This window comes from Corvus cornix, chromosome 3 (assembly GCF_000738735.6).
Source record: "Corvus cornix cornix isolate S_Up_H32 chromosome 3, ASM73873v5, whole genome shotgun sequence".
Taxonomy (NCBI): Eukaryota; Metazoa; Chordata; class Aves; order Passeriformes; family Corvidae; genus Corvus; species Corvus cornix.
In genome coordinates, this window is record NC_047056.1 from 11,273,392 (window position 1) to 11,294,312 (window position 20,921).

The following is a 20,921-nucleotide window of genomic DNA, read 5'->3' on the forward strand; positions in this document are numbered from 1 at the left end:
GAGAGAGATTAGTTTGTCTGACAGTATGTCTTTATGCTCTCCGCTGAGGAAGAACAAGAGTCCTTTCATGCATATTGAATTTACTCCTGGTGTGAGTCAACCTCTGTCAGTAGGGCTGTAAGTGTTGCCGGTTTAGAAAAATGGGTGATCGCTGCTGCTGGCACCTGCCCCCTGCACACCTCGAAACACCAGAGCTTTCCAGCCACTGGTTCTGCTGCCAGCAATGCTCATTTTACACCATGGTTTGGGGTATGGCATTCAGAACATCTCTTGCACTATCCATTAAAACATTTGCCCAAGGAGGCAGATGGGACAGCCAAATGGGGTCTGCAGGCCATGGAAAGCCCAGAGTCTGATTTTGGAGATGAAAAGAGATAAGGGAGAAAATGGTGCCTGTTAACAGGAGTGGTGGTCCCGACCCATTTCTCACATGACTTTGCAGGTGAACTACCCTGCACTGCTGGCTGCCTGGGGCCATCTCTCTCTGCAGGACACAACAAAACTTGACCATGTTTTGCCACAGCCATCCCTTACTGCTGTGGTGTTGCAGGTTGTGCAGAAGCAATAATCCCTGAACAGATGCAGAATGATGTCACAATGTTCTACTAAGAATGTCTGCAGCAGATGTGTATCACACACTCACCATCCATTCTCCTCCCAAGTCTAAGACATCCCTGGGCTTGGATACAAAGTAATGCCCAAAAGTTTCAGGTCCTTTTGCTGGTACTTGTAAGATGCCAAACACAAATGACAGTGGTATGGATTTTGTCTCATGCTCCGGCTGTTCTGCACACCGTTATGGTAGCCCAAAGGTGGCAGCAACCCGACTGAGCCCATGGGTTGTTCCTTTCCTGGGAGCAGGCGGTGACACATGAAGCAGCAGGAATGGTGTGTCACTTCCCAGCTGTGTCAAAGCTGGGGACAAGGACAGCTGAGGGACTGGTGTGTCCCAGTACAGCTGGACAGCAGGAGTGCCTCTTGGGAGGCTGCAGCAGCTGGCATCCCGAAGAACAATCCCACTGTACCCCTCTGCTGGCCTGCAGATCCTGGTGTTCGATGCACCAGCAACAGCTCCTATTTGCTCAGGCCAGTGTAGATCATTTCTTCCATCACAGGGTTTTCTTTTGCCAGCCTCTCTGTTGAGAGGGCAAACTGCATAGGCAGTAAAGCTGAACAACTTAATGTGAGCCTGTCATTTATTTAAAGCATTGCCCAATTACTGATTTTCCCTCGCATAAATCTTGGTACCGCTGGAATGAGTTGAGCAAATCTTCCCACCCAAAGGATGAACCTGAAACTGTCACAAGAGCAGCAATGAAAAGTTTGGCTAAAGTATAAGAAACCAAAGAAAGAGGGTCTGGCACCTGGCAGCTTCAATAACTGTAGATGCCCTTCAGCTTGTTTGACCCACTACATCAGTGCATGCTGACCTCACTGCTCACCACAAAATTGAGATGCATTCCTCAGCCCATGGTAGCATCACCTCAGTGAGACTAAAATAAAACCCACTGAAAGGTTTTATATAATACCAAGGCTACAAGATCTCTAATGTAGTTTTCTTATTGTAGCAAGAGCCAAGTACAGCTTAAATTCATTAGCTAATGGCCTGTGACAATGAAGGACAAAGACAATTATTATGCACATTTCCTAGCTGATTGTTTCTGTGTGAAGAAAATGCAAGAAATTATTGTTCTCCTATATTAATGTACCGTAAAGGACTACTATCATATCTATTTCAAAAATTCCCCTTTCAAAATGCAGACGAATGCCAGATAAATTTGATTTTTATAGATGAAAGCTTGGTGGAAAAGTCAAGATTTTATTAGGGCCATGGACAATCACATTACATTTTATATGATATGAGGACTTCACTACTGAATCAGGAAATTGATCTCAGGACATTTTTTTCTACTGAAGACCTACCAATTCCCCAGGTATCTCTCATGTATCTCAAACACTTACCCTTGGATATAATAGTCAGTCTTAATAGCTGCTTGTATTTATAGCAAAGTCAGAAAAGAAATACACCATAGAATCATAGAATCATTCAGGGTGGAAAAGACCTCCAAGATCATTGAGTTCAACCTTGGACCAATCACCACTTCATCTACTAAACCATAGCACTGAGTGCCACGTCCACTCATTGGTTACTGTGTTCAATAAGGCACTTATCGCCTGGCCGTAAAAGGAGATCAGGTTGGTCAGGCAGAAGCTGCCTTTCCTAAAACCACCCTGGCTGTCCTTGATCCCCTGGTTGTCCTGTATATGCTGCGTGATCGCACTCCATGACCTTCCTGGGCACTGAGGTCAGGCTGACAGGCCTGGAGTTCCTCAGATTCTCCTTCCAGCCCTTCTTGTGGATGCATGTCCAACCTCCAGCATCTGGGATCTCTGTGGTCAGCCAGGACTGATGGTAAATGATGGAAAGTTGCTTGGTGAGCCCTTCCACCAGCTCCCTCAGTGCCCTCAGGTGAATCCCATTCTGCCCAATAGACTTGTGAGCATCTAAGTGGCACAGCAGGTCACTGCCTACCTTCTCCTACATTACAGGGGGTCTTTTCTGCTCCCTGTCCCTGTCTACCAGTTCAGGGGGCTGATTGTTCTAAGGATAACCAGTCTATCCTAATGTGGAAAGGGTAAATCATTTCACCACTTCCAGCAAAATGCATGGTAGATCACACTCCACACTCCTTGTGATTTTTTAATGCCAACAGGTAAAGAAAGCACTGAGGAGAGGATGTGTCACATCCATCTGCCAACTGCTGTAAATTCAGATGAAGCAGGACCCAGCCAGATCCCCCACAGTTTCAGGGCCCCATTCTGTACCCATGTGGAGCAGTTTGGCAGCTCTGACAAGACACTGCTGTCCTGCCCCGTGTCAGAAAGGGAAGGACTGACCCCATCGTCCACCAGTGGCCATGGCTTCCTCTCATTTTCAGTGACAATTTGAGTTTTTCTGAAGCTGCGACTGCTTTCTCATCTCTTGCCCCTTTCCCAAAAGCTCCTGGATAAATATGTCAAAAGGCACTTCTCCCAGCATTCAAGTAAATGACCCACAACTTTAGTAACACCAAGCAAGCTTTGCAGAGGAGCACAAAAGGCCTGGGTTTAGGCACAGCACTTTCTGAAGTCACATATTCTGGTGACCGTCCACCCATTGTTCTCAGGGACCATGCGGGACTACTCAGAAGCCCACTTGGAGCAGCAACTCATCCTTCTTCCCTCTGCACTCACTCCCAGAGTGTCACTCAAGGTGTCCCATTACTCTGGAGTTAACAGGTCATTCACACAGGGCTTGACAAAACCGAAGACTTACTTATCCTCTAGTGACAAGTGTGAGCAGAAAGCCTCCTTCAGCAAGGGCTTCATAATCCATCCTGAAATGAAAAAAGCTGAGGGGGAATTCTGGTGTCCCAGCATAGCCTGGGATCTGCCATTACAGCCGGTCCAAGGGCTTTGAGGTGTGCACCGCAAGGCTTTACCCTCTTGTTTCCCCCCAGTTCCACAACCCCGCCTTTGTAGGTTTTCTCTTTGCAGCTGACACTTGCAGTATAAGCCACTGAGGCTGTAATAAAATGCACAACATTAATGATATATATGGAGTGTTACAGATTATGAAATTCAATGTCATTTTTTTAGAAGTCATAAAAACATTATCTGATTCCCAGTAGCCCCCAGAGAGACTTGGGAATATGTTAATACACTAAAATGTCAAAATCATAAAGTGCCTGCTTTTGCACTATTTATTTTGCGTGGTGGTGAAGTAGTTATTACATGACATTTCATAAATACAGTGACTCAGAAATAATTAGTGTGCTGAATAACAAGCTTTCCACTCTAATACAGCACCATACATTTTAAACCCCCGATTTTCATGAGGCACTTGCACAGTCTAGCTTAAATACTACAAATAAAAGTGAACTCTGGCGGGGGGAAGAACAATGCTGCTGTGGGGTTTTGGTTTCTTTTCCTTTCAAGGGAGGGGTACTGATAGTCACGACAGCAGGGTTGAGGCAATGAGCAGCAGTAACTGTGTTTCCCAAAGGGCAGGGACAAAAGAGGCAGCATGTCTCACTGTTATGACACAAGGGAGAGGTTCCAAGAGAGTATCACATTAGCAAGATTAAAATTAACACAAATGCTGAACAAAATCCTTCCTTGAAGGAAGGAGATGATTTAAAATTGCTTGTAATTAATACAGGAGAAACAACACTGCACACAGCCTTGCTCTAGCCAAGAAGTCTTCCAGATTTTCACTGCTCAGCTTGTAATACTCCTACTTACTATTTTTTTTTTAAACACACAGTGGATTTTATTGCCTTTTTTAGATATTAATACGCAACCCAATTATAAATTGTGAGTTGCAGCACTGGATAATTTCCCTTCAAGAATGCTAAGCAGATTCTGCATTCTATCAGGCCATGTGACAGCACAGCAACTACCATCCTCTCTGACTTTTTTTTAGCAGCAATTCCTAAACACATGCTCAGCAGGAAAACTGGAGCAAGCCCCATCTTAGGACCTCCTTGTGATGCTGTTTTTTGACTTGCTGGTTGTTCTGCCTAAAAATAAAAGGAAAATTTAGGATTTAACTCATGTTCTCAGGAGAGGAGATTCAGATGAACAGTAGGAAATAACAGTACTATTTATTACATCTTGGAGGTACTTGTCTTGCTTTCTCTCACTGCTGTTGTGCTGGCACCACATCCAAAGCTTCTTCTTGAGGCCTGCCAGGTGAGAGGGCAAATTTTAGGTGCAAGGTTAGAAAAAGGAAAGGGAAATAGAGAAGGCAGTGCGAACTTTGATTTCATGCAGATGCAATGCACCTCCCACAGCAGCACAGTCCCTGTGGTGCAGGAGACACTGACAGGTCACAGAAGGAGCTGAGTTGGAAGGGACCCACAGGGATCATCGAGTCCAACTCCCAGCCCTGCACAGCACCAAATCCAAGAGTACGCAGTTGCTGCAGGTTTTGGCTTCACTAAAGTTCCCTCTTCCCCTTTTTTGTTTTTCCTGGGATAAGGTATTTGCAATAAAACCACCCTCCCACTGAGTAAAGGTATAATTATGGATAGTTACTGATGCTGATCTATGTAATTAATGACAGTAGTTGGGCCAAGATGAAGCTTAAGGCAGCTGGCTGAGTCTCCACCAAGCCCAAGCAGCAAGAGCTGTTCCTGAATTTGAACACGAGCATGGAACCAATAAACAGACTACCCACAGGAGCAACTATGGCTGAGGATGCACATTAAGTGTCACTATTTATGCGTGCTTTACACCTCTTTTCTGCTAAAAATCCCTTCACCATGTGGAAAAATACTTCTCTGCATTGAAATGGAAAAAATGCTGAGGCCAGGCAGTACTTTCTATTGTTTCACCATAATCACAGGATTATGGTAAATCACAAGATTATTTGGGTGGGTATCAGAACTGGGTTTGGCTGAGGCAATCCAGTGCATGGGGACCCTACACAGTAACACGAGCTCAGACATAAAACACGGAGCTGAGGCCAGAGCTGTGATATCTAATTGCCTTTGCCTAGAAACCGCAGTCAGCATTTGTAGTCCGTAACAGGGAGTTTCAAAACAGCCTCCAATGTTTGTGAAACCTACAGCTGAATCTGTGTGCTGCAGTGTCAGGGGAGCTGAGGATACTCCATGGTTTTTGCTGCTCTGCTGCTTTGTGGTTCCCAGCAAGATGTTGGCATGTCCTTTCCACACCGGCCTGCTCAGCTCCAGAGATCCTTTCCCTCTCAACACCTTCACATCACAATCAGTGGCTATTAAAAAGAACTTCTAAAAGTGTTTGCAGTTCTTCACAGCCTGCATTTGAAGATAAATTCACAGTATGGTGGAAAAAAAATCCACCCAAGTATAAAACACCCAGATTAATTCATGGTCCTTGTTTGTTCTTTCTGTTTTATCCTTCACTCCCTCCATCATTCATCAGAGGGCCAAAGTGGTGCAAATGAACTTCTGAATGTGTGACAACACGATCCATCTGAGAAATCTAATTCAGAAGCAATGATTTTTCTTACTTTTCTTTTTTCTCTTCCTTCTCAGGGCCCAAGAATGTTCATGAGAGCTTGCTAAGGAACCATTTTGATTTGCCTGTTTGTGTAAAAATAATCCATGTTTCCTTGACTTGTTGAGAATACAACATGCCAGGAATAACTTGCATACTTTGGGAGGTCTTTCTGCTTGTGAAAGTCCAGCATGCTACTGGCTGTATGGAGAGGTCTAAAACATGTTTGTGGAACCTGTAAAAGGTCTTTCCAATGACTAATGCAGTCCATTTGTATGGACAGCTCATTAAATTAGCAGAAATGCTAAGTCTTACAAGAAGCAATTGCTTTCTTATGCAAAACATGAAATGTGCTCATCCGGAAAAGGAAATTTCACATCTCCTAGCTAATAGTGAAAAAACAGACCATCACAAACTCCTTCCAGACTCTTCTTATTTGGACACGCTCCACATCATTTTCCCAGCCAGCATTTTCCTGGCCAGCATAAGCCTCTGGGAGGTCCTACCTGCACTCACATCTCTGCAGTTCCAGTCCCAGCCAGGCCCAGGTAGTGAAGCAGAAGCAGGCTGAGGGTAACAGCATTTATCTTCACAATATGTGGCAATATGTGTCAAAGAAGAGTATCCTGGAGCCATGGTCTGAAGGGCTGCCATGTCCATAGGGTTGAAAGGGTTTTATGTAGCTGGTTTTTGTTTGTAGCATCTCCAGGTCGCAGTGTTGTAACTTTAATGGTTACATGTAGGGAGATGTTTCTTTAGACTGCTCCCCTTGCTACCAGCTCTTTAAAGAGTTCTCTTACTGCTGCAGGAAAAGGCCAGGAAAGTTGGGCATATTGCAACATTTTTAATAGGGAATTTACCTTGTAGGCAGCCTGCTCTGCTGTGGTTAGTCTCCCAGTGAATATCAGAAAATATGAGATGTTGGAGAAACACGTGGAAGCCTTGTGATCCCATGTGCTGCACGGTCACTTTCGCTTACACCTGTTTTTCTCAGCAAAGCAATGACAGCTCTTGTTAAAATCATTTGTTGATGGACTGAGGGCAACCTGGGAGCTGCACAGGCCCCAGTGCTCACTCTGTGCCTGACCTTCCCCATGGAGCAGAAGCCTCTGCTGGTATTTCTGCCCAGGCAGTTCTGTGGGCATGGAGGCAGAGATGGGCCCACAGGCAGAGATGGTGTTTGCAGTCACACCTATTTACGACTTTGTGCTGCATGAAAATGAGTGCTCCTCACTCGTCTAGTTTTCAGCTGAAAAGATCTTGAATTTGATTACATCCTAAGACACATCTGGTTGTAGCACTGCAGACTAGGTCCTTGAAAAACCACAAAGAAAAGGTGTTTGGGTTAAGAATACTCTTGTGATTAAAAAAAATATTGAAAGTCCTCAAGTGTTTGTTTAAAGAAAATAATTTTCATTAAAATGCTGGCACAGTGTCAAGCAATTTGATTTTAATTTTGAAGTGTTGAAAATGCCCTCAGATCATTTCTGCAGCACTCTAGAACCCCGACGTGATCATAGAAAGCAAGTCACTTAAGAAATCAACTGCAGAACTAAAATTCATTTCCTGTTTTCTAAGACAACAAAAAAGGGCCCAAGGCTCTTAAGTCTTTCTGACAAAGACCTTCTCGCAGGCAGTTTTCAACGAGGCAAGCGTGGTCTGCCTTTTTTCCCCCCAAACAAAACAGAGTTTGCACATTCAGAAAGCTTCCAAGAACCACAAGAGTCATATGAATACAAATAATTTACTGGACTTTGGGACCAAGTACACTACTTCAAGCACTGCTCACTTGGACCTGAAAGCAGTCTAAAGTCATTGCATTATTATGATTTTATAGATGCTCAGTGATGCATATTTTACAGCACTTACATTCTGAGTTTCATCAAAGCAGCAGTTTGATCATTTCATATTAGGATTTGATCTGGACTTTAGGATTTAGATGAGACTTATGCACCAGCACTGAGTTTCTGTGTCCTCACCATCCCTGACTTCCTGGCTTCACTGAATCCTCAAAAGGTGTTCAAAATCAGAAAGTTTTGCTGGCTTGGGGTCAAAGTCTGACTTAGTTTTCACAAGAACCCACCTATCTGCCCAAATTCTCTCAAATTCAGGTCTAGGTTTCATAAAGCTTCAGTTCATTGAACTTGGCTGGAGTACAGCTCTTTCTTCAAAGAAACCAAGTGAAATTGTGTCTCCAGCTCACCTCAGAGGGGTGGACAGCCCCCAGCCAGGCAGGTTTTTTCACCAAGGTTTTGCTACCAGCACCACTTGTGACAAGATGTGCCTCCATCCAGCACAGAGAGGTTGCAACTTGCTGCAAGCACAGCTGTTGCCTCATTTTGATTCAAGCAAAGCAGATTCCGTAAAACATTCTGCTAGGAAAGTTGGTTCCCATTTAGAAAGGAGAAAAAAAGATTGAAAAGAAAAATAAGAAAGAAAAAAAAAAGACAAATAGGCCTCTGAGCAGGCCTTTGAATGCTCTCCTTTGTTAACCAATGCAGTTAACAAGCCTGAATATGACAAAAAGCTTCTTGTCAAGAGCATCCCAAACAAAAACTTCAGCAGAACTTTACTATCTCATGGAGCCCTACAAGCCCCACAATTTTTTAATTTTATTTTTCCCACAATTCTTTTTTTTTTTTTTTTACTAGCCATTGTGTGCCTTGGGTTCTTGATGCTTACCCTGGGATACCAAAAAGTGGCCTTTATTTTGTGGGAGAGTGTTTTTGACAAATTAGGCTGTTTTAGGTATCAATAAAAGGCACATAAAAATTTATATCCATAAAATGCCTATTTAGAAAAGGCAGTCAACAATTTTTATTTTTTAAATCTCATTACCATTCTCTAGATTTAGTGTCTACCCCATTTTTTCAGTTCTTCACAGTAGCTTTTGCTGGGTTAGCCATAATCCTCACATTATCAACATATGCTCGCTCTTCATCAGCATATTTACTTGGAGGCAGGTAAGAAATTAGAGATAAATTAGTTCACTGTTGAATCACTTGGTATAAATTATTCAGGGTGTTAATCCTGATGCATGTGGGCTGGGAAGAGGGAAGAGAGGACTGTTTTTTTGGGTTTGGTAGCTGTTCCTCTGCTGTGCTTTGCACATGTGGCAAGGCAAGGGCAATAAATCAGAACAAAGGCAATAAAGGACGAAGGCTTTAGGGACCATGTGTTCTGGAAGAAAAACCTGGCTTACCACTAAAGCAGCATTGCCTTATAATGGACGTTTAAAATTCAGATGCAGAAAGAGATGGACAAAATTATATAAATACAAGAGACTTGCAGGTCTGTGCAGCTTTCAAGCAGTACTGCAAGCCAGTCCATCTTGCCAGCCCATCCTGGGACAAGACAGGCAGATCCCATGCTCCACACCAGCAGGACTGCAGCAGGGGCAGCAGCACAGCTCATCCTAAGCAATACTGCAACACATTAAGTTCAGACAAAGCATGGAAGGCTTCAACCCAACCCAGGCAGCTGACACATTGTTTTCCAGAACCAGAGCTCTCTGCAGCTGCTGTTGACAGACCCATTGCAAGGTCTGCTAGGAGCTATCCATGTCAGCTAGGAACATGCTGCTGTTGGAGTCACTTGCCATCCCTGGGATCCGTACAACCTTCACACTCCAGTGTCAGGGCAGCAGTTTCACACAGCCAGGGGGACTCTATTCCCAGCCTTGGGCAGGCAGAAACTGCTCAACAGAAGGAAGAACTACTTTGAAGCAGATTTACCAAGGTATTTAGGAGTGTAGACACAAAGAGAGGTGCCCAGTGAGGTTTCCCAAGGCCTCCAAGTGGGTCAAGCTCTTCAGACTCAATCCCTGAAATGGGAATTTTCCTCCTCTCTCCCTCCAATCTCCCAAAGAACTTAACGTATTTGGTTTGCATGGCAAGGTGCTGATAGGATGGGGGGCTGCAGGGGTGGCTTCCGTAGGAAGCTGCTGGAAGCTTCCCCCACCTCTGACAGGGCCAATGCCAACCAGCTCCAAGACAGGCCTGCTGCTGGTCAAAGATGGGACAATCAGGAATGATAGTAATGCCTCTGTGACAACACATTTGAGAAGGAAGGAAGAAAGGTCATTGGGCAGACATCATTGCAGCCAGAGAAGAGAGGAGGGAGAATATGTGAGAGGAACAGCTCTGCAGACACCAAGGTCAGTGGAGAAGGAGGGGAGGAGGTGTTCAAACCACCACACTTTTTAAAGGCCAGGAAGTGCCTCTCTGCATGTTTGGGCACCTAAATGCCTCTGCAGAGAATTTTACATTTCATGGCCCTTCCCCTCCTCCTATGAGCTGCCCATGGGACTCCCAGCCAGGCCGGTGGCCAAGGTCAGCACTGGACTGACCAGTGCTAAGGGCAGTAAAGCAATCTTGGCTGCTGGCAGGGCACAAGAAATCCCAAGAGGATGACAGGGCTCCTGTTTGTCTGTCCTGTGCCTATTAACTTCTGAGGGTAAATGGTCTCTATTTCACTTAATGCAGTAGCTTTGCTGCCAGTCTTCTGCCCATACACTTTAGGCCAACTAGTCTAGCATTAAATATATCCTACATACACTTGTTGTGATACTAGTCTGCCTTTCCAAATTTTCCTGGTTTCTTCATGCTTTATCCATTCCAAGCTTAAATAAAAGCAAAGCCCAGATTCCAAGAACCAAGTAAGGTGGAGGCTGTGAAAAGGAATAGAGAGGGAATAGAGCTATAAATGGAATTAGGGAAGCATGGCTTGGTGTGATTAATGAGCTTACATCTGTGACGGGTGCTTGCTATAAACAGCAGGTAGAGAAGTAAAGCCAGCAGCAGAAAGTGCTCAGGAGCAAGGGAGGTGGAGCCAGGTCTCCCTACACCAGCAGTGAGCTGCCTGGCTGCTCAGTGGGTGCTGGTGGGGACAAGCACAGCTCCTCTTCAGTGGGGCTTGGGGTACATAAGAACACTGGGGAACAGCATGCATCCTTCCAGAAACCTGGGAGAAAAGAGGGATCAAAAAAAAAAATAGGCAATTCCCTTACTAGCGGCAAAAGAGCAAAGTCCTGGCTAAAGGTACAGCTATAAAGTGCCTGTGCTTTTACCCTCCTTCCCTGGGATTTTCCTCTAGCAGGGATATCCCTGGTGCCCACACTGTGGTTTGCAGCCGCCTGGCACACAGGGCAGCCCCAGTGGGGTAGAAAGAGAAGGACTTTGGAAAGGTTGAGGGACTAATGATCAGGGAAAATGCAGTGCAGGTTGGAGCAGCGGTCCTGCAGTATTCAGCAGGACCCCAACATTGCCATTCCTAAGGATAAATGTGCAAATGAAGCTTCTCAAATCCTCTTGCTGGTTTAAAAAGAGAAAAACACAAGCAAACAAAAAGTTTCACTGGAAAACAAAACCAAAATCCCAAATAAAAAGTTTCAATGGAAAACAAAACCAAAATCCCAAGCAACAAAAAAAAAAAACCAACAACAACAAACACCAAACCCTGATGCTTTTTAATATTACATTGTAATGAAAACTGAAACTTCCTCTTTGTTCTCTGTTCCATGATCCATTGATCCACCCCTCTGAGGAAAGCTTGTGAGAAGCTTTCTTCTTCAAGTTGTGAGAAAATGGAAAATAGACAAAATTGAGATTCCAGAGGTGAATAATTATGGATCAATTCAATGCAGACTGAGGTTTTTTTATAAATAAACTGGCCAAGACTGAATTATTGCTAAAACAAAATATCAATTTTAAACAGTGAAAATAGAAGCTGTGTAAACCAAGCTACTCGGAGTCTTTAAAGAAAACTACTGGGTTACTCAGCATAGCAAGCTCTGTAAGTCCAGCCCACTCCAGCTTGATTTTTCCCTTGTTTCAGTGCAGAAAAAGTTTCCAGTGCTTGTAGCAACCAACTCAGCTCACTTTGTTCCTGCTGGGCAGTTTTTGCAGCAGTGCAGAGCAGAGGCAATGGGGGTCAGGATCTGGCCCCCTACATGCACAGTTTTAAAGATTATCATTCAGCTGAAGCCACTGTGAGGAAGAAAAAATGCTAAGCCCAGAGCCTGAGTTATTTCTCTGACCCTGAATGTTATCAAACATAATATTTTATTTGGCTGGTTATAGAAAACATGTGGCAAAGCCTCCATTTTTGAGGAAGGTTTGCCCTGCGGCACAAAAAGGAAAGAAAAATAGCTGAACTTTATTCTGCCTGTCTCTGCAATGTGCATCCTTGCACCCACACAAGCTGCTCTCACCTGAATTTTAAGTTCTGGATACATATGATAACTCTATTTACTCTGCAGAAATACCAACAAGGTCCCAATCAAAGATTAACATCAGGATCTGCAGGGTAGGTGCAAACAGGAAAGCATCCCCATGAAGAGTTTATACTCCAAGAAAAATGGGAAGGTTCAAGATGATCAGTTTTTTTAAAGGACATGAAAAGTAGCAAGTTCAGGACAGATCTGAACAGCAAAACACATTCCCCAGTGTCCTACTGTCTTCAGCAGCAGCAAGAAAATTGTTCAGTGCTCAGGTGTCTTAGACCTGAGTACAAGGCTGAGAGACCAGTGTACATGATCATTTTTGGGGGGAAAGGGCTTTGTATTTAAAGTTCCAGTTCCAATTCTGACCTAACATCAGGCCCCAAATATGGTCTTTCCCCTGTAATAAACCAACCAACCAACCCCAAGCAAACCCAACAAAAAAGGGACAATTACTCACTTACCCACTAGAAACCTCTCACTTGTCAGTGAACTCCACCAGCATTTGAAGGGGAGCCAAAGGGTGAGAGGCATTACAATGCACAAGAGGAGCACAACAAGAGCGTTGTTTGCTGTTTTCCCCATCCTGACAGCTGCTCCTGATGTACCCAACACTCTATTAAACCTTCCTTAAGCACCTTGTACAACGGGAGGGGTCCTTTTCCCAGCAGGGCTAGGAGGGCTTTAAGCTGCTAGCCAGCTGGAAGGGTGTGAGTTCACTGCAGCCACACGAGGGAAGGCTCAGGATCTCACCCTTCCCTCAGGAAGGCTGATGCTGTGCCAGCACACACAAAGGGTGCACACACATGTTCTCTGTACTGGCTCAGCTCCAGCGATGCTTATTTCCAGCTGAGGAGCTGTATCAAGCACAGCAGGAGATAAAATTTCCAGCCTTTCCATCTGTTCCTGCAGACAAAATGACATAATAAAGATATTTCGAAACATCTCCAAGCAGGTAGAGGGTTATGATGGCTGGGACAGTGATAGCAATTGCCCTACTTCCTTCATCAGGGGCAAAGCCTCTATTCCCTAAAGCCTCTCCTCAACTGAGCCACGACAGGACCTATAACTCACCTCCTCCTTTTCCCCTAGAGACTGACCAGCTGTGCCCCAAGCTCCCTTTGTCCATCAGTGAGGGATAAGCCCTCTGTTTGGGACACCTGTGCCCTGCAGTCAGCACAGCACATTCTCCGTGGGTTTGCTAATCAGGACACCACTAACGCCCCCTGAGCTGGGAGCCTGTGACTCAGCTGTGGGCTCGCTGCCACTCAGCAGCTGGCACTTGGCACAGGGGCTGTGTGACTCAGGCTGGCAGGAGCCTTTGGAGATGCCTTCCCCTGATTTATATCTGCAAGGGATCCTTTGTCCTCGGACCCTATTGTTGGCATGCCAGCCTCGCTGTAGAAATCTGGAGTTAATATACTCCACTTTCCGATCACAGCAGCTCTTCCAGGGTGCAGCTTTGCAGGGCTGGCAGTGCTTGCTCCCGCACCATCGGCCAGCACGGCTGCCGATGCCTTTTACCTTGGAAAAATCCTATGATTTCACACAGGGGCAACACCAGGGAAAGCCCAGGTTTGCAGTGCCTGGTAGTCTGCCTCTGTCTTGCTCCATCTCCTTATCCCTTTTGTTGTGGGGTTTGGAGCCCATGCTCTTGCAGACCTACCCCTAAGTGCAAGAAGGCTCTTGGCACCAGCAAGTTGGGCTCCCGCCGAGAAATCAGAAAATTTCAAAAAAGAGGAAAAAGAAAGACAAAAGATGGATGTGTGAGTTCATTTATGGAGCTGTATAAACAATGGGACCATCTCTACCCCTCTCCAGAACTGATGACATTTTACAGAGAGGGACTCACACATGGCACTGCAGTCTTTCTTCCATGGCAGATTTGTGGCTTGCTGTGGGTTATCCGTCAAAAAGGGTGGAAGCAACTTTCACTTCCCAGCATTCCCACGGGACAGGTATGCTTCGGAGCTGGCTACATTCCAGCAGAGTGATTCACTTTCTTTAAGCCATATTTTTGGCTTCTATAAGCTGGATCGACATCAGTGGAGCTACACCAGTTTACATCAGCCCAAGCACACAGGTCCACATTTTCAGGGAAAGCTCAGTTCTGGAAGGTTTTGAGCAGCTCCTTGGTGCTGTAGGCTGGATGCCCCTGCAGACAATGAGCCCGGCCTGGGAGGATGTGGGAATGCTCTTTTGCCTTGTGTTACCCTGGAGGACAAATAAGGCAGTTCTCGTCACAGTGAATGACAATGGGAAAACAAGAGGAAACATCCAGCAAACAAAATAAAACACTTCAGGACTGAAACTGGGAGCTGGGGCTGGAAGAGAGCTGGAACAGGCTCCAGAGAGCCCCTGATGCACAGGATCCAGCAGGATCAGGCCGTGACACTCACCACCCCCATGGGACAGGCACAGGGTGTCAACAGCTTTTCCTACCAAGAACTGAAAGGGTTAAAGCACTTCCATTCAGACACCCAGAGGAAAACGGGCAAACACAGGATGGCCGTGTGTTACTATAATTAACACTTCAGTGCTGATCCTGTGCAGTGCTGGGCACTCGAGATGAAGGGATGTGTTCAGCTCCCGCCCTGTTCACGCCAAACTAACCAAGGCTAAGCAGGGCTTACAGCCATCCTCTTTCTCCAGCCCTTTCTGGAGATTTGTTCCTCAGCAAATCCCTCTTCCAAAACCTGACAAAAATCTACACGTTAAGAAGCTTGGAAACCGGTGTGAGAATCAGGCAGAGCCAGAGAGCAAGGTTGTATGTTAAATACTGTGATTTTCTTCAGGAACATTCACCCAGGGATAGCAGCACTCTTTGCAAAACAGGGCTCAGCACAAGTAACCCCATCTTACACCAGGAGAACAGGAGCCATAGATATTAAAGGCTGCTGCTGTTACAATAAAACCAAGCCCTGCAAATACCATAGGCACCTTAAGAAAGATTTTGGGAGCATTTGGGCACCTTGGTTGAAATCTACCATCTGGGAGCTCCATATTCCCAATTCTGCTGCTGCAGAGGTGCCTGAACTTGCCCACTGCCTCCTGGTTTGACTCACAGCCTCCCTGAGCGGCTGTGAACCGGCTGCCAGGTGTGCTCAGAGCTGCTGCCATACAAGCATCTCCCCTCCAGCTCTCAGGTGAGTGCTGCCGTGTCCCCATCCCCAGCAGGAACCAGCCTAGGAGCTGCAGGGGAAGCACACTGGGGCACAGCCTGCAGGAGATGAGCACCACAGCCCCCCAGGCAATGCCTTCTGCTGTAGCAGCACGGGAGGTCGGGCTCTCCCTGGGAACACCCCCGTGCTGCCCCATGCAGCTCCCATCCTCTCTGCTGCCCACCCTGTGGGGCACCAGGAGCTCCCCAACAGCCCTTCCACCCTCCCAGCCGTGAGCACAGCCAGCAAGAGCTGCCATTTCCCCCCTTCACAGGGATGCCACGGCATCCTGGAAGATAGCAACTGCAGCAGTTGCCCAGCCTCTTCCTTACCCTGCAAAGATGCCAGGGTAATGCAGGCTGGGGTCGGCTCTGGTTTTTGTCGCTTTTTCAGTATAACCCACGCTTGAGGCACAGCTTTGTTTGATAAATTGCACACCCATTTCTTCTCCTGTCCTGTTAACAGCTTGGTTTCAGACAAAGCACAGTAAGCGCCTGTGGTAAGTGACTGCTGAAGCCCAGCTCCCCCCACACTGTCAGCCTCTGCAGTTTTCCCAAACACAATCAACAACCTGGCCTAGGGCTTATCTACACACTTCCAAAATTCTTCATCTGACAACTAATGATGCATTAATCACTGTCAGACCACGATCTTTTGTTTCTGCTTCTCTGCAGGCGTCTGTCAGGATCACAAAGGATTCACATTGCACTAGCCTGGGTACAGAAGCTCAGCCCCTCTGCAGACACTCGTCGGTGTTTTGTGATCCCTTCAGGAACCACTTCACCTGTCCTTCCCCTCCTTCACTCACTACTTGTATTTCTAGCCCTGGATATCTGCTCTCTCTTGTGCAAGCACGGGTCCTTTTTCACAAGCAGCACTAGAAGAGAGGATCACCAAAATCCTTTTCTGCAGCATTGTTCCTGTTTGGGTACCCTGGTTCCCGATTCATTTAACAGTGCTGAGAAGGTGCCTATTCTCTCCTTCACATCTGCTTTTATACGGTTCACCTCTAACCTTCCATCCACACAGCACTCTAGAGCATGCAGTATTCAGGAGTATGAGACATCCTGCTCAAAATTAAGTGACCCTCCTTGCAAAGCCTGTGGGATGATGACCAAACACCAAAGCAATCTCTGGGAGGCATCCAAGCTCCACCTCAGCAGCCGAACCAGCTGCACCACTTCTTCGAATGAGCCCCAACAGACTGAAGTACACTCCCTCTTTTACATCTCAGGAGCCTGGGCCCAGCTGTCCACAGGAAGTGACACCCCCAGGAGATGGAGGGACATCAAGGGTTCGTCTCCACATGGAAGCTGTAAGGGTTTATGAACACTGGTGCAGTGCAAAGAGCCTCTGGAGCTGGTACGGTTTGACACAGTGAAGCTGTTCCACACAGAGAGGCACAGCTGCTTCCAAAGGCAAAAGAAATTAAGCTATATAAAATGAATTTTTTAAATTATAGCTTTTCCTCAAATGCAAACTACTTCCATGAACAGGGGTGTTGGGCCTGCATGTCCTGAGCCTTCTCCGCAGCAGCAGCCAGGAAAGTCCATTCGACCACCCTTCACTGCTGAGCACTGCCTGAGGAAGGCTCTGCTCTCCCTTCTGTGAGAGTTTCTGTGCATGATTCAGCAGCCATCTACGAAAAACTATTTGGAAGATGAATGAGTTCACTATGACAGAGGGGAGGAACACAAGAGAGCATCTCTCTGGGTGCATGGGGGAAGTTTCAGCAGGTGTTTGGATCACACAGTGCTCTCTCCATTTCTCAAATATATCCCAGGTGCTGAAGTTGTTTCAGCTCTTGTTTTTGTCTCTATAGTAAAGGCCTGAGAAGCAGAAATAGACAAAAACAAGCAGAAAACAAAATCAAGTATTTGTACTTGAAAATTGTACTTGAAAAACTTGAAATTTGTACTTGGAAAAAGAAGTAGCTTTCTTCTAATAATCTTGGAGTGTGTAGGCTTTAGAGAAGGAAAATGCTTGGCACAGCCAGCACACCATCATTGTGCTGCCAGTGACAGCACCAATGGTGGAAGTGTAACCTGACACAAGAGTACCTTTTCCTGTTGGGAGATTTCACTTACAGCTCCTTCCCAGAGATAAATCTAAAGCAGGAAGGTTTCTTGCTCCCAAAACTGGAATTCTCTGAGTGTTACACTGCCAGAGATTTAAATGTTTTATTTATACTGGGCAATTCCCTCCTGTAAAGAAACTCCAGAAGTTCCTATAGCCCCAGCATTGCAATGGATCCCCATCTGCTGGAAGGTTGCTGGAATCAAATGTTGCTCCAGCCAGGGCTTCCTGGCCTGCTGTGCTGCTCAGAAACCTCCGAGAACACGGCTGAGTCTTCTTAAAGCCTCACTTCTCATATATTTCTGAATCTTAATGGACTCGAGTGGTTCCAGCTGCCAGCTGACACTGCGGAAAGGACAGAGCCAGACCAACCCACACTTGTCCCTCCCCACCAGCAGGTCTATTTGTGGCCCTGCACAGTGCCAGAAATAAACTGCTTTCCTTGGAGAGACCCACAGCCGAGTGCTGGGCTCTCCACAGAGGGCACAGCAGCCTCAAAGATACTCATTTTAGCTCTGATTTCAAAGTGCTCACCAAGGGGTTTTTAGAAGGCTGGAAGTGCTCTTGATAGTCGTGGTGAGGTGGGAAGAGGAGGGAGGTAAAAATTAAATTTGGCTGCCCTCCTCATCCTTGGAAAGCAGTCCTTCAGGGTGTGCCTGCTCCCTCTCATCTCCTCTCATCTTGTCTCTTCTAGCTGGAAGATCCCAGCCTCACAAGTGCAGTGCTGAGTCTACTTTAAATGACTCATTAATGTTTGCACACAAACGCCAGATGCTTTCTTTTTAAATAAACAAACAAACAGAAACCTCAAATACCCTCTGAGAGATGGAACATTTTTTCCTACAGTGAAGGCCACAAGTGGTTGCTTGCACAGGACAGTGGAAGAAGGTCCCTCAAAATTCTACCTTTATAAGCATTTCTCCTCCCTTCCTCAGCCCTTCCCCTGCCACACAGGTGGGGACTTTGGGGAGGGATGGAGGTTGTTTCCTTCTACAGCACTCAGGAGGAGAGGATTTTGGAGGACAACAGCTGAACATAGCTGAATGGCTCAAGGGAAATTAATCCCTGTGGTTTCCCAGTCCTGGCAGTCCCCAACTTTGCTACAGTTCCCATGTTCTTTATACCATGAAAATGGCAGTGTTACACGAGAGATAAACAGTGGGTGCACCAAAATGGGCAATGACAGCGTTTGGAGGCAAAAAACTCAGATTCAAAATCGCAGGGAAGGTGATACCAGTGGGAATTGTTCTCTCTCTGTTTGCTCCAGGAGCTTTACACCCACGTGCCAGCTGTCAGGTGAAGGAAATGCCCACTGCTCCATGGACACACAGCATCCTTCTTGCGGGGATCTCTTCACACACACTGAACTAAACCCACATCAGCAATTGCCATAAAATTTTAAATAAAGAAAAGGGAAATGTATATTCCTTTTATGTCGTGTGCAAAGGCACCGGCTACTGAAGGCAAGAGGGATTCAGGTGAGCGCTCCATGAGATGTGACTGGAATATATTTCCTCTGAAGTGCTATAATCAGAGTAGTAATGTATTCCCTTTTTTTCCCCTAAGACTGGGAAATCACATTTTACTGCCTGCCACAAGACTGTCAGGATCAGCATTTCAAGTAGCAATTCAGCCTTTATCAACATTCAACAGCATTGTAAGTCAGGAATAATTAATGTTACATTAACATGGAGTTACCAGGAAAAGTAAGACTGTAAGCATTCAGCATCAGATCCATTTAGTATTTCCTGCAATAATGCCATCAGCACAAAGTATTTACCATAAATGTCAGCTTCAGGGGGATGTTCCAGAGCAGCCAGGAACAGCTCAGGTGTGCCACCCCTGTACCTGCCATCTCCCAGCTCTTCACAGCATCATCCTGGGAAGCTGCTTCATGTGTCTGTGTCAAAGCAAAAAGAAATATTTCTGTAAAAACCACAAACACTTTGCTATGATATCTCCAAGATGAATATAGGGTTAAACTGTTTAGATAGATAGATAGATAGATAGATCATACATACAGTCCATAGAGATATGACAGATGAGAGTCATGGAATGGTAGATACAGAGCCATATTTTTGTATTTATGCAGACATATGTATGTGAAAGGATACATAAAATCATATTCATACACCCACTCAGTGCAACAGGGAAATACCTTGTGGCTCTTACAGAAACTGTTTCTTGACTTTTCAGTGGACACATCAGACAGTGTAATGTGTACTGCACTTAACCACAGCAATATATATATGTATAAATACATAAATTGATATAAATTCAGTCCAATAACAGAGGAAGACAGCTAATTTTCTTAACATCTGGAAAGGATGTCTTTCAGGACAGTCAAAGGGCCTGATTCCTGCATTTCTGTTCCCTCTATCTCCAGGGCTATTCCCATACTGCCAAAAGGAAAGGGAGCCTGGATGAGGGGTTTGGCCAAGCAGGGTTGCACTAAATGTTTAGTGGGATTTTCAAACATGCCAAAGCTGCTACCTTACGCTGACATTAACGGGAGTGAGGTGCTCAGGCATGCTGGAAAGCCTCTGTAGCTACTTAAGTCTCACTTGTAACAGCATGGGACATGTGGCAGAGTGCCTGGAGTCAGAATCCCAGTGAATTTCAGTGGAACTGGGACACCCGGATCCAGGATGTTCCAGCACAGCATCAGCAAGCACTCACCGTGCTGCAGGACTGGAGCACGTGTCCCGGGTTGTATCCTTGCCCCAGCCTGGCTGGTCCCACTGAGCTCCCTTGAATCACAGAACCATGGAATGGTTTGGGTTGCAAGGACCTTAAAGCTCATCTAGTTCCAACCTCCTCCCACAGACACAGACACCTTCCACTCAGCCAGGTGGCTAAAGCCCCATTCCATCTGGCCTTGAATTGTTCCAGGGATGGGGCATCCACAGCTTCTCTGGGCAGCCTGTTCCAGTGCCTCCCCGCCCTCTGAGTAAGGAATTTCTCCCTAATATCTGACCAACCCCTGCCCTCTGCCAGTTTAAAGCTGTTCTCCCCTGTCCTATCACCTCATGCCCTTGCCAAAAGTCCTTCTCCAGCGCTCTTTCCCCAGCTGCCACGGCTGCTCCACAACAGCAGTACAAAGAACAGGGAACAAAGAACACACAACAAACCTTTGCTCTGCAAGATAAGCCCCAGATCCTGCACCATCGATCACAGAGCTGATGTCAGCAGCGTGCAGGGAAGCAGGTAAGGGATCAAGAGTGACTCAGGAGAGAAGACACCTCTAACTAAAAGCCTTAAGCAGTGCTGAGGGCATCTACTATAGTCTCCTCGCTATGTATGGGGCTTTAAATGCATCAAACACGTCTTGAACAAACACCACATCTGTCTTTAAAACAAAGAAGAGCTTTTCCTATGAGTAGAATAATGTTAACAGTCTGCTGCTTGGAATTATGTCTAGATAGACACAACACACTGCC

General features: G+C 46.0%; 1 long non-coding RNA gene across 1 annotated transcript; it reads right to left on the bottom strand.

Annotated features, from left to right (window-relative positions):
* Window positions 1–1,679: 1,679 nt before the first annotated feature.
* On the bottom strand, window positions 1,680–19,373 carry LOC109146186. Its single transcript, XR_002048076.3, has 3 exons — window positions 19,262–19,373; window positions 4,654–4,727; window positions 1,680–4,562 (listed from the first exon to the last, which is right to left on the bottom strand). It is a non-coding gene; the product is annotated as an uncharacterized LOC109146186 (long non-coding RNA).
* Window positions 19,374–20,921: the final 1,548 nt, after the last annotated feature.